Genomic DNA, 13,788 nt, shown 5'->3' on the forward strand with positions numbered 1-13,788 from the left:
CCCGCTGCCACAGGTTGAGCCACCCCTGCAACGGGAGGATTCTGAGCCACACTGATATGACCATGCTCCTCCACAGTACCACCACAGTATGATCCGGTGCCCTAGTCACTACCTCACCCGGCACCACAGTACAATCTTGTGCCTCTATCGTATCGTGAAGTAGCACTGTAGGGCCATCCAGTCCATCCTCAGCCCAGTCCAGTCCCTCATCCAAGGGACCCAGCTCTTCTCATGATGGACCCAGGCTACATAGAAATATATAAAAGATTAAATTCTTCTACTTTTACAGAAGAATCCTCCTTTGAAGAGGCCGAGTTTTGGTTATCTAAGACAGAGAAGGTCTTCAAGAGCCTCAGGGTGGTCCCCGAATAAAAGGTCATCCTTGCTACTTACATGCTAGTGGGAGAAGCAGATCACCGGTCCCAAATCAAGCAGGCCACCTTACCCTTTCCAGTCACTTGGAAACAGTTCCTGATGACTTTTCATGCAGAGTACCTCCCAAAGCATCTCCAACATCTGAAGGAAATGGAGTTTGCACACTTGGTCAAAGGGGACATGACCGTATCAGAATATGCTCGCAAGTTCTTGGAGTTTGGTCAATATTCTCCTAAGAGCATGATGGACAAAGACAGGAAGGCTAGAAGGTTCGAGTGGGGTTTCCATCCTGATATCAGACAGTAATTGTTTCTGCTCGAGCTCAACACTTATTCAGCTATTTTGGCCAAGGCACAGTTGGCGAAGAGGAGCCTTCACACCTTCCCTCAAGCAGCAGAGAACCTTAGGTCATCAGCTCCACACTGCAAACCAGAACCTACTACACCTGTTCAACAGAACAAGAGACCCAGACTGATGACTCAGGCTCCCCCTCAGGTTCCAGCAGCAGGACATGACAAGATTTGTCAGTATTATAACAAGGATCATGAGAACCAACCCTACTATTGTCTCAACAACACTTGCCGCATATGTGGTAGCGCCCAACATTATGCAATGGAGTACCCGATGAACCAAAACTAAGACAGACCTCCTATCTAGGACAAGGTTTACAATCTCACTCAGTAGGATGCAGAAGCTAACCTGGACGTGGTACAGTGTATATACACTATATGTAACCATATTGATCATGTCTTGATTGATACTAGTACATCGCATTCATTTGTTTCATATGATTTTGCATCAAAATTAGATGTATCATCTGAAAAACTTGATTATGTGTCATTTGTGTCTACTCTTGGGAGTAGGACACTACTATGAGAGGTTGTTTACAGGGCTTATGTCATAGATATTAACTAGATAGAAAATTGATCGTAAAACTAATAGAAATTGACAGGGGAGACTTTTATGTAATTTTAGAAATGAACTGGTTAGCGGCGTATCATGCCACTGTAGGTTGTTTTAGCAAGAATGTTGTATTCAACCCTCCTAATAAGTCATTTACAAATTAATAAAATTGTTTAATATTTGTTTCTCTTATGGTAAATTTTCTTATTATCAAGTACTTTAACCTAGCTGTTTTCTCTAACTAGGCAAACCTAAGAAAGAAATTTATATTTAAGAGATTCCGGTAATCTGAGACTTTCCATATGTATTTCCGAATGAACTACCTGAACTATTAGTGGACAGAGAAATCGAATTCATCATAGACCTTCAGCTAGGCATCCAGCCTATTTCGGTGGCTCCTTACCATATGAGTCGCGTTAAGTTAGAGGAACTGAGAAAATAGATCACAAAATTGTAGGACAGTAGATTCATTCAATATAGTGTGTCCCCTTGAGGTGCCGGAGTCATATTTGTAAGAAAGAGAGATGGGACGTTGAGATTATGTATTGATTACAGAAGTCTGAACAGGGTCACAATCAAGAACAAGTATCCCCTCCACATGATCAAGGACCTCTTTGATCAGTTGCAGGGTGCCCAAGTCTTCTCCAAGATAGATCTGCGTTCAGGTTACCATCAGGTAAAAATCAGGATATAAAACATTTTCAAAACAGCATTTCGAACAATGTACGAGCACTATGAATTCCTGGTCATGCCATTTGGACTAACCAACGCCCCATTCATCTTTATGGACTTGATGAACAGAGTTTTCAGACAATTTCTGGATCAGTTTGTCATTGTGTTCATTGATGATATCTTAGTCTGTTCAAAGAGCAAAGAAGAACATGTTCACCATCTGACTCAGGTTTTATAGGTTCTTAGGGAGAAGAAACAGTATGCAAAGTTGAGTAAGTGTGGGCTGGCTTGAGCAAACTACCTTCTTAGGACACATCATATCAAATGATGGAGTGTCAATGAACCCTAAAAAAGTTGAAGTAGTGCTCGGATAGGAAAATTTGACATCGGTTAAGGAGATCCGTAACTTTCTAAGGATGGTAGGGTATTACCGTAGGTTTGTGAAAGAGTTTTCTAGGCTAGCTCTTCCTCTTACTCGGCTCACAAAGAAGAATGTCAAGTTTAAGTGGGACGAGAACTGTGAAAGAAGTTTTTCAGAACTAAAGAATCGACTGACTACTGCACCTGTGTTGGCCTTGTCGAGCGGATCAGGTGGATATACAGTTTACAGTGGTGCCTCCTACTTAGGTTTTGGTTGTATTTTGATATAGTATGGGAATGTCATAGCCTATGGATTCAGACAGTTAAAGAGTCATGAGAAAAACTATCACACCCATGACTTAGAGCTTGCTGCAATCATCCACACCTTGAAGACTTGGCGTCATTATTTGTATGAGGAGACCTTTCATATCTATATCGATCACTAGAGTTTGAAACACATATTCACTCAAAAGGATCTCAACATATATTAGAAAAGGTGGATAGAACTTCTCAATGACTATGATTACGACATCTTATATCACCCAGGTAAGGGCAACGTGGTAGTCGACATACTCAGTAGGAAAAGTGCAGGTATATTAGCTCATTTGATGGTTTTAGAATGTAAGCAAATAGGGGCCGCACAACATGTACGACTTCAGGACCTTAAGAGAGTTACATGTTTGGGCCATCTGACTGTTCAACTTGAGTTAATTCAGAGAATAAAGGAAGCTCAGCCCGTCGATCCCACCTTAGCAGCCCTCAAGAAAGATGCAGAACAGGGAGTTAACTCAGAATTCCGAGTCTCTACCGATGGATTGCTCAGATTCTAGAACAGAGTGTGTGTTCTGGGTGACAGTGAGTTAAAAAGGGACATTATGATAGAGACCTATATCTCAAAGTTTGTCATGCATCCTGGAAGCACTAAGATGTACCAAAGTATGCGATCTCGATTTTTGTAGAATAAGATGAAAAGAGATATAGTTGACTTTATTTCTAAGTATTTGGTATGTCAGTAGGTCAAGGTAGAGCACCAACGCCCAGGTGGGCTACTTCAGCCATTACCATTTCTAGAGTGAATGTGGGAACATATCACCATGGATTTCGTGACATGATTACCTAATGCACGCTCATGACATGATGTTATTTGGGTAATTGTTGACTGGTTTACCAAGTCATTCCACTTCTTGACCATTAGGATGACCGATCTCTTAGATAAGTTGGCAAGAATATATATCCAAAAAATAGTCAGATTACATGGAGTGCTAGTGACAGCGGACCCTAGGTTCACTTCTCAGTTTTGGTCTAGCCTTCAGTGAGCCATGGGGACGAAACTGTCCCTTAATACGGCATTCCACCCTCAAACCGATGGACAGTCAGAAAAGACAATCAACACACTTGAGGATATGCTCCGAGCTTATGCTCTTGACTTAGGGGGCCATTGGGATGACCATCTACCCCTGATAGAATTCGCCTACAACAACAGCTACCAAGCAAATATTGGCATGGTTCCGTATGAGGCATGTATTGCCGCCCATGCAGATAATCGATATGTTGGGAAGAAGTGGGTGATAGAAAACTGTTCAGCTCGTATCTCGTAGAAGGGACCATAGCCAAAATAGCAAAGATAAGAAAAAACATTCAGACGGCTCAAAGTAAGTAGAAGAGTTATGCGGACACCTGGAGGAGGGACTTGGAATTTGAGAAAGACGATTGAGTATTCCTTAAAGTCACTTCTTTCAAGGGAATCAGTAGGTTCGGCAAGATTGGAAAACTGAATTTTCGATTTCTTGGACCATTTGAAATCCTAGACAGAATTGGTACCACCGCCTACAGACTAGCACTGCCCCCAGAACTTTACAGGGTCCATAATGTGTTTTATGTGTCCATGTTACGCAAGTACAACACGGACCCCTCTCACGTCTTGGCCCACGAGCCTCTTTCACTCCAGGAGGATCTGTCCTATAAAGAAGTACCGGTCATCATTATGGATTGAAAGAGCATATTACTCCGCAACAAGAAAATTCCCTTTGTAAAGGTCCTATGGCAGAATTAAATACCGAGAGAGGCCACATGAGAGTTAGAATTAGACTTCATAGCCAAATATTCCCAGTTGCTTGATTAAGAGTGATAGAGATAAATTTGAGTGACCAAATTTTTTTTAAGGGCGAGAGAGTTGTAATACCCTAAATTAATTTTTAATGTAATTTAGGATTTAATTGTAAATAGAATTAAATAATTTTTTAATTTTTAATTTTAATTTAGAGTAAAAATGAAGTAAAATTGATAGATGATTAAATTAAAAATAATTTTGGAAAAAAAAATGTGAAAATTTGCGTTATGTGAATATTTTTGAAAGAAAAATCAGAAACTGTAGGTCAAAATACAATTTAGAGAAGTTTCGCTACGTAGAATGCCCGGTCAGCAGTCCCGACGAATTAGGACGTGCCATGTGGCAGTGGACGCTGACACGTGCCACACAGGAGGCCACGCAGGTGATCTGCGTGCCTGCGATCAAATGGCTCAGATTTGTTTCCGCACGCACGAACAGCGCGGATGCGTTCCCTCCCTAAAAACGATCGGACGATCAGATTTGAATATGATCAGACGGTCCATATTAGATCACGATGGCCCAGATTAGATCGCGATGAATGGTATAGATTCACTCCTTATTTAATCGCGATCGAACGATACAGATCAAACACGATGGATACCAGATCAAAAGTGGACGGATATAAATAACTCCATCTACACCAAACCCTAACCGTAGCTGCTAGACCCCCTTGTCGGAGAAGAAGACCCAGTCGTCGGGAAGGAGACCGCTGCCACTCGCCACCGCGCCGGAACCCTTTCCGACCGCCAAAAGAGGTTGACTGGAACAAAATACCCAACTACAACGTGAGCCAGAGGAGCCACCGCACCGAAAAGCCCCATCGACGGTGAGTTTCAGTTTTTGTATTTTTTCGGCCAACCGAGGCCCCTTAACATATTTTCTCACATGAATTGATGCAAAATTGACCGAATCCGGCAAAAAACAGCTGACCCGAGATGGACCGCCGCCGCGGGCGACGGAGTCATCGACGGAGCACGGCGAAGCCGCTACGTCAAAATTCTAAAATTGGCTAAAATGGGCCATGAGATTGATTTAGAGTTTGTTTGGGATATTTCTAGGTAATTGTAGCACGTTTTGATTCTCGAAAAAACAATTAGGGAATCCGGGGACCGCCAACAGGCGCAGTCAACAGTTTAACCTTTCGGGTATCAAGTTGAGTAAAAATCCTTCACCCTTTCCTCTGTTATAAAATTGAAGTTTAATTTTAAATAATATGGTATTTCATGAAACTTAGAAAATATCTATAATTAATTACGAGTTACTAATGAAGACAGAACTGAAAATTATCTACTGTTGTTTTATTGATTATTTTTTTTACAGTTTAAATGCATGATAGTGCGTTATTTAATTATTTTATAGCTTTGAATACATGCATTGTTGTTTTACGTGTTTACGATTGAATTAGAAAAATAGAAGTTAAAGGTAAACAAAAAACTTGTGTGATTAAGTGACTGGATGAAACGGCAACTTTACTGGACATCTTGAAAAATGGTGGACGGACCAGGTACACAAGAAACCCTACTGTGAACATGTCTCATACCAGACATGGTATAAAAATTTAGTAACTTTGCGCTCATACCGGACAGGGTATGAGAATGACCCACTTCAATCTCATATCGGACGGGGTATTGAAGTTTGGTAATTTGGCGCTCATATCGAACGGGGCATTGAAGTTTGGTCCGTAATTGAAAATTTTAAAGGAAAAGGTTCACGCATAGTGGAGATACCCCCCTCTATGAACCCCATTGGATACTAATAAGCTAGTGAAAAAAGGGGTAATTATTGTTTGATAATTTGAATATGAAAGTATAATATATGCTATGTTGCCAATTATATACAGAATCATGATATATACAATGTTATTGTTTTTTATAGGTTGGTTTCTATAAATCTCACTACGGTAAGTGAACGGTAAATGATTTTATTGTTAATAAATGAATTTGCTTTATTTAGTGCTCCACTAGTTGTTTTTTGATTTTTTTTTACCAACCTTCATTTATGTGTCGGTGATATAGTGTGATATTCTTACTGGGATAATGTAGTTCATCCCTTATTTAACCATTTCAGATGAAGATGATCAGGATCTAGAGCCCGATCCCCAAGAAGGTTGCAAGTAGAATGCCAATTTTCTTTATTTTCCGTTCATTTCCTTATTTCTTTGTATTTCTTTCAAAATGGTGAATTTCGAAACATTAATTGGTACTTTAAGTTCTTGTGTAAGAAATGTAAACCTTGAACATTTATTTCGCTTCCGCACTTCAATTATCATTTATTTTCTTTGAATATTTATGGGGTCATTATATCACATCACATAATCACACACTCAACACTGCAATATTCGCTCTGTAGAAACCATACACATACATGCAGAGTACATCACAAAATCGCACATTCAAGCTGTAACACTCGGCCTGTGAAGGCCACATACACACACACAGAGACTTCTTCACTAACCTTCGTCGCAGCAGAACACACAACTTAACTCTTCATCTCCGCTTCTATGATTTTGCCCTAGACTATACAAATTACGCTCCCTCTAGGACCTCACCTGATCGCTTCTAGTTGAGCCTCAATAATTCCCCTCCCAATCGGTACTACTCCCATTTGAACTGGACCTAATGTCTTCAGGCTCGCTCCTTATCAATCACTCCTGATAACATAACTCAATCTATTCTAAGAAAAAAAGAAAAGTAGAGATTTGAACATGCTTTACCAGAACAGAGTCTAAAGCCCTAATTTTCTTACCTCTTCCCTCCATTTCCAATTCCTCAACAACAATTCGCTCAACTCCTCTTGTTCTTCAAATTCTCCCCGAAATTTCACACTACTTCGTCTGCTTCTCTTCCCCCTATGTCTCTCTCTCGGTCTCCCTCCTTCCTCTTTTTCTTTTTTCCTTTTTTCTTTTCTCTTTTTCTCTTTTTTTTTCTAACCCAAAATCCCCTTTTTATACCAACCTAGCTAAAATCCTACCTTCTGAAAATTCCTCCCCTAATCTATGCCGTTCATTTTGTCTCTCTATATTTATCTCCCACTCTCTCTTCCTTATTCACCTATGTTAAGCTATTATTCTATCCCTCCGCCCAAAAAATAATTTGGTCCCTCAAATTTGGTACATTACCTTAAATAACTGCGGGTAGTTAATCCTCATCTTGTCCTCTCGCTCTCAGGTTGCCTCTTCATTAGAGTGGTGTTGCCACATCACTTTCACCATCGGTATTAATCGACTCCTCAACTTTTTTTCTTGCTGGTCGAGGATGCAAATTGTCTTTTTCTCATACGTCAAATCTCTCTCCAGCGGGAGGATCTCATGTTATATAATGTAGTCAGGTCAGGCTGATACTTTCGTAGCATCAAAATGTGAAACACATCATGCATCCTGGCATATTTCAGAGGAGATGTTATCTTGTAAGCCACTGTACCTACCCTCTCAAGGATCTCAACAGGCCCGACAAAATGGGGGCTTAGTTTTCCTTCCTTCCCAAATCTTAATAAACCTTTCAATGGCAACACTTTCAGGAACACATGATCCCCACTCCAAAAGTTAAATCCCTCCTTATGTTATCTGTATACCCTTTTTGTCTACTTTGTGTTACTCGTAAATTCTCCCTTAGTACGGACACCCTGGCAGTAGTTTCTTCCACCAATTCTGGCCCGAATAACTGTCTTTCTCCAACTTCATCCCAACAAATTAGTGATCTACAGGGTATACCATAAAGGGCCTCATAGGGTGTCATCCTCATACTAGCATGATAACTATTATTGTAGGCTAACTCCATCAACAGTAGAATCTCTTCCCAATTACTCCCAATATATATTACACATGCCCGCAACATATCATCCAGTATCTGTATAGTTCTTTGAGTTTGTCCATCCCTCTAAGAGTGAAATGTTGTACTAAAGTTTAACTTTATACCCATTACCTACTGTAAGCTTCTCTAAAACCTATATGTGAACCTGAGATCTCTATTCGAAACAATAAAGATAGGAATTTTATATAATCTGATCACCTCTCTTGCATACATTTTGGCTAGTTGATCCACCGAGTTAGAAACTTTCATGGTTAGAAAATGAGAGAATTTAGTTAAGCGATCCACAATCACCCAGATACTATCCTGATTCCTTCGGGTCTTGGGAAAAGCTAGCACAAAGTCTATCGAGATGTATTCTCACTTTCACTCCAGTATCGGTAGAGGCTACAACAATCCCTCAGATTTCTGATGTTTGACCTTGACTTACTTATACGTCAAACACTTTGACACAAACTCAACAATGTCTCATCTCATACCATGCCACCAGTAATGCTTCTGCAAGTTCCTGTATATCTTAGTACTCTCCAGATGCATAACAAATTTCACATTATGAGCTTCTTTAAGAATTTCTCTCTCTATGTCACAATCATTGGGCACACACATTCTATTTCTAAATCTGAGTAATTCATCATCATGTATACTGAACCCAGTCGATGTCCCGTGTATCACTCCTTTTCTGATCGACTGTAAGCCAACATCTGCTATTTGACTATCCTTAATTCTCTGAATCAGAATCGGTTGGGGCCTCAGACTAGCTACGTACTTACCTCCATACTATTCTTGAACTTCCATCCGTTGCATGGCCCTATGCAATTCCCACTCAGACACCATTAGATGTGCCAGTGCCCCTGTACTCTTTCTACTGAGGGCATCCGCCACTACATTTTCCTTTACGAGATGGTAACAGATTCTCCAATCAAAATCTTTCAATAAATCTATCCACCATCTCTGCTGCATATTGAGCTTTCTCTGTGTGAACAAATACTCTAAGTTTTTATAATTGGTATAAATCTCAAAAGTCTCTCCATACAAGTAATGTCTCCACAATTTCAACATATACACCATTACAGCCAATTTCAAATCATGGGTCGGGTAGTTTTGTTCATATATCTTTAATTGTCTGTACCCGTAAGCAATTACTCTTCCCTGTTGCATTAACACATACCCCAGCTCTAGGTGGGGTGCATCATACACTGCGTAGCCCCCGCCACCCATAAGAATGGTCAATATCGGGGCAGTAGTGAGTTTTCGTTTGAGCTAGTTGAAGCTATTCTCACAATCATCATTCCACTCAAATTTAGTATTTTTCTTAGTCAATCTAGTAAGTGGTGCAACAATACTCGAGAATCCCTTGATAAACCTGCGATAATATCCTACTAACCCCTGATAGCTTCTAATATCAGCTACAGTGCTCGGTTTACCCCATTTTACCACTACTTCGACCTTTGCAGGATCTACTAATATTCTATCTGTTGATACAATATGTCCTAAAAATGCTATATGATCGAGACATAATTCACACTTATTAAGTTCGGCATACAACTTGGCATTTCGTAATATTTTCAACACCCCTGTCAAATATTCAGCATGTTCCTCTGAATTTTTGGAGTATATCAAGATGTCGTCTATGAAAACAATCACGTAACAGTCCAACAAAGGTCTGAATACCCGATTCATCAAGTCCATGAATACTGCAGGTGCATTCGTTAGTTCAAAGAACATAACTAGAAATTCATAATGCCCATACGTGGTGCGGAAGGTCGTCTTTGTTGTATCATCTACCCTGATCTTCAACTGATGATATTAGGAACTCATATCTATTTTTTAAAATACTTGTGCTCTCTGTAGCTGATCAAAAATGTCATCTATTCTACGGAATGGGTATTTGTTCTTTATTGTCACATGATTTATAGCTCTACAGTCGATATGCATTCGCATAGTCCCATTTTTCTTCTTTACAAACAACACGGATGCACTCCATTGTGACACACTTGGCCTGATGAACTTCTTGTCTAACAACTCCTATAGTTGTTTACTTAACTCTAATAACTCTAATCTGACCATCCGATACGGGGCCTTGGAGATGGGTTGGATTCTCGGTTGTAGCTCTATGGTGAATTTGACATCTTTGTCTGGTGGAAGTCCAAGGAGATCCTCTGAAAATACGTTAGGAAAGCCCCTGACCACCAGTATCTCCTGGAGTACGGCCTTTTTGTTCCCATCCCCTTGAATAACCTCTAGGGTTACCTCCACTTCTTGTGCAGTCAAGGCGAAGACTGTTCTTGGAACCATCGGTCTGTTAGGCTCTCTAGGTAGAGGACAATCACGTACCAAATATTGGGTACTACCACATCTATAACATCCCCAACTAGTAGCTGTAATGGTTTATCCCTATGACTCTTTCCACAACGACTACAATCGGTGCTCCTTGAAAGTATCTGATGACCAGGAGTCAAATCTTGAACTATTCTCTATCTCTTCTCAGTTTGCCCAGAGGGTGGTGGTAACCGTTTATAGCTAGATTATCCCCATTATACTTGGTATGTTATCTGTATAGTGTCTACTAACTGTGCCTTTTTTAACACTACCTGATAAGTGGGCAAGGCGAACACTACTACCTGGTGGTACAATTCTGGTCTCAATCATTTCTCAAAGCTCCTGGCCTTCTTCAATTCATTCATCATCACTTCTATAGCAAAACGTCACAAATCTATATACCTATCTACATACTCTACTACTAACAACCTCCCTTAGCGCAACTCTGCGAACACGGTCTCTTTCCACTGTCGGAGGAAGTTAGGGAAGTATTCAGCATTGAAGGCTTTTAAAAAGACTTTCCAGGTTACTAAGGGAACCAAGACTTCTTTCTTTAGATTCCACCAATGTTCTACGGACCCTCTTAATATGAAAGTGGTCAACTGTACTTTCTGTTTGGCCATCTCTTCTATCATATCAAACAACTTCTCTGTTTACTTGATCCAATCTCGAGTCATTGGTGGGTCCGAACCCCTATTAAATGCAGGTGGGTTGTCTCTGGTATTTATCAATGTTGCTAATATCTACTCCTCCCTAACAAGTACTCTGATGTAAAGGAAAGGATGATTCTTGTCGCAACTCTCTCTTTCTCTTATCATCATAACCAGGCTCTCCACTACTCTGCACAATCGATTGAAATCGTCCTTATGGGTAGCAATATGTTCCATCATGGTGCATGTGAGATAGAAAGGGGCCTCTGATAGGTGGTAGGCATCACTGATATGTAAGGGGGCAGTCCCTGAAAGGCAGAGAATGACACCTACTAAAAGGAAGGTGCTCTGTAGGGTGTTGTTGGGGTCTCTTGAGGGGTTAGCATTGCTCCCCTTCGAGGTCGACCTCTACCTTTCTTCATCACCTCCCCTTATCTACCTGTATTTCAATAGTTACCGTCTGTTTTTGCTCTCATGGAATATAAATGATTCTACTGTCTACCACATGACCCCCAGTCCTATACTTGTGCTCTGATACTAACTGTAATGTCCTCTCCTAAATATGTAAATGTTATCATAACCTGTCATCCCATTTCAAGACAAACATCCATCATGCAATGAGTTCTTACCATCATATTCATCAAAACGCAAAAATAATCTTTTTCCAATAAGCACCTAGAGAATACATGATTAATCAGTATGTATCTATATTACAAAAATTATAGTCTTAACAGTAATAAAGTATCTACACTCATGCGCATCAAGAAAGTATCTTATAATAGTCGTTCCTTGAGTGTGGTGCTCCATTGCTAGGTATTTTGATTCAGACTTCTAATTTAACACATCTGAAAACAAAAGTAATAGCATAAATAGCCTCAATAAGACAAATGTAAAACTTGAAACTAAATTATGGAAAACAATTAAATTCCTATCCTGACATTACTCACTTAAACTCTTTACACCCTACCACTTCTCTTGTCCTTTGTTACCCATACTCCCGTCTATAATGTAATAACCTTTTCTCCAAGAGGGTCTGTTCTCTTAATCCACTCAACTAAACCTACTACTTATCCATACTCTTTATCCACTGCTCACATCAGACGGCGACATTCCTAACACACAATTCTGCCACCCGCGGCGACCAAATGACCACCACCCCACAAACCACAACACCAGAAAACATACACACCGCCCCCTAAATGACCACTCACGCATACACTTCATTCCAGCTATACTAACACACTAAGCCAGCAACCACCAGCCATGAAGGGCCACATACACACACACACAGTTCACTTACAACCATTACATTACGTCAGTATCAATAATAACTGGCCTCTACAAACCACACACCCACACCTTACTACATCTCCGGCCTGGAGAGCCACACACACACACACCCCAACCAGTCAATCATCCATTTCTAAACCTGAAACAATGGCCTGTGAAGACCACACATACACACTTATTGCAACTCCAGCCCACACCAACACCGACAATGCCCGGCGTAGAGAGGCCACACACACATACTTACTAGTCCACCTCTACCTCAACTAAAACCAACAGCCTGTGAAGGCCACACGTACACACATGGTACTTTACAGAACCGCACACCAAATCAGCAATTCTCGACCGGTGAAGGCCTTTCACTAATCCACACCCAACCTGCAAACACTAGCTGTGAAGGCCACACACACACTCACGCAAATCACATAACAGAGTCACACAGTCAACACTGCAATACTTGTCCCGTAGAAGCCACACACGCACACGTAGAGTACATCACAAAATCGCACATTCAAGCTGTAACACTCAGCCTATGAAGGCCACACACACACACACAGACCTCTTCGCTGACCTTTGTCGCACCAGAACACACAACTTAATACTTTCTCTCTGCTTCTATGATTTTTCCCTAGCCTATACAACTTACACTTCCTCTACGACCTCACCCGACCGCTTCCAGTCGAGCCTTAACAATTCCCCTCCCAATCGGTACTGCTCCCATCCGAACTCGACCCAATGTCTTCAGGCTTGTTCCTTATCCATCACTTCTGATAACAGAACTCAATCTATTCAAAGAAAAGAGAAAAAGTAGAGATTTGAACATGTTTTACCATAACAGAGTCTGAAGCCCTAAATTTTCGTACCTCTTACCTCCATTTCCTATCCCTCAGTAACAGTTCACTCAACTCCTCCTGTTCTTCGAATTCTCCCCGAAATTTCACACTACTTGGTCTCCGTCTCTTCCCCTTTGTCTCTCTCTCAGTCTCCCTCCTTCCTCTCTTTCTCTTTTCCTTTTTTTTTTCTTTTTCTCTTCCGTTTTTTGTAACCCAGAATCCCCTTTTTATACCCAATCCAGCTCAAATCCTACCCGTTGAAAATCCCTCCCCTAATCTCTACCGTTCATTCTGTATCTCTATATCTCCCTCCCGCTCTCTCTCCCTTATTCACCTATGCTAAGCTATTACACAAAAAAAAATAAAGGAAGCTGAATTAATCATATATATAAATAATAATACATATATGTTAAGATGTTAAAATTTTCATAAACTGATCGATAATAAACCCTTATAAATATCAACTTTTAAAT

The 13,788-nt window shown here is 40.6% G+C and overlaps 1 long non-coding RNA gene across 1 annotated transcript; it reads right to left on the minus strand.

Moving 5' to 3' along the window:
* Nucleotides 1-11,805: 11,805 nt before the first annotated feature.
* On the minus strand, nt 11,806-13,515 carry LOC148253585 (uncharacterized). The gene is made up of 2 exons (XR_015821823.1): nt 13,129-13,515; nt 11,806-12,040 (listed from the first exon to the last, which is right to left on the minus strand). It is a non-coding gene; the product is annotated as an uncharacterized LOC148253585 (long non-coding RNA).
* Between the last annotated feature and the right edge of the window lie 273 nt (nt 13,516-13,788).

Source organism: Carica papaya, chromosome 6 (genome assembly GCF_054855325.1).
Source record: "Carica papaya isolate Zhongbai chromosome 6, ASM5485532v1, whole genome shotgun sequence".
NCBI classification, from domain to species: Eukaryota; Viridiplantae; Streptophyta; class Magnoliopsida; order Brassicales; family Caricaceae; genus Carica; species Carica papaya.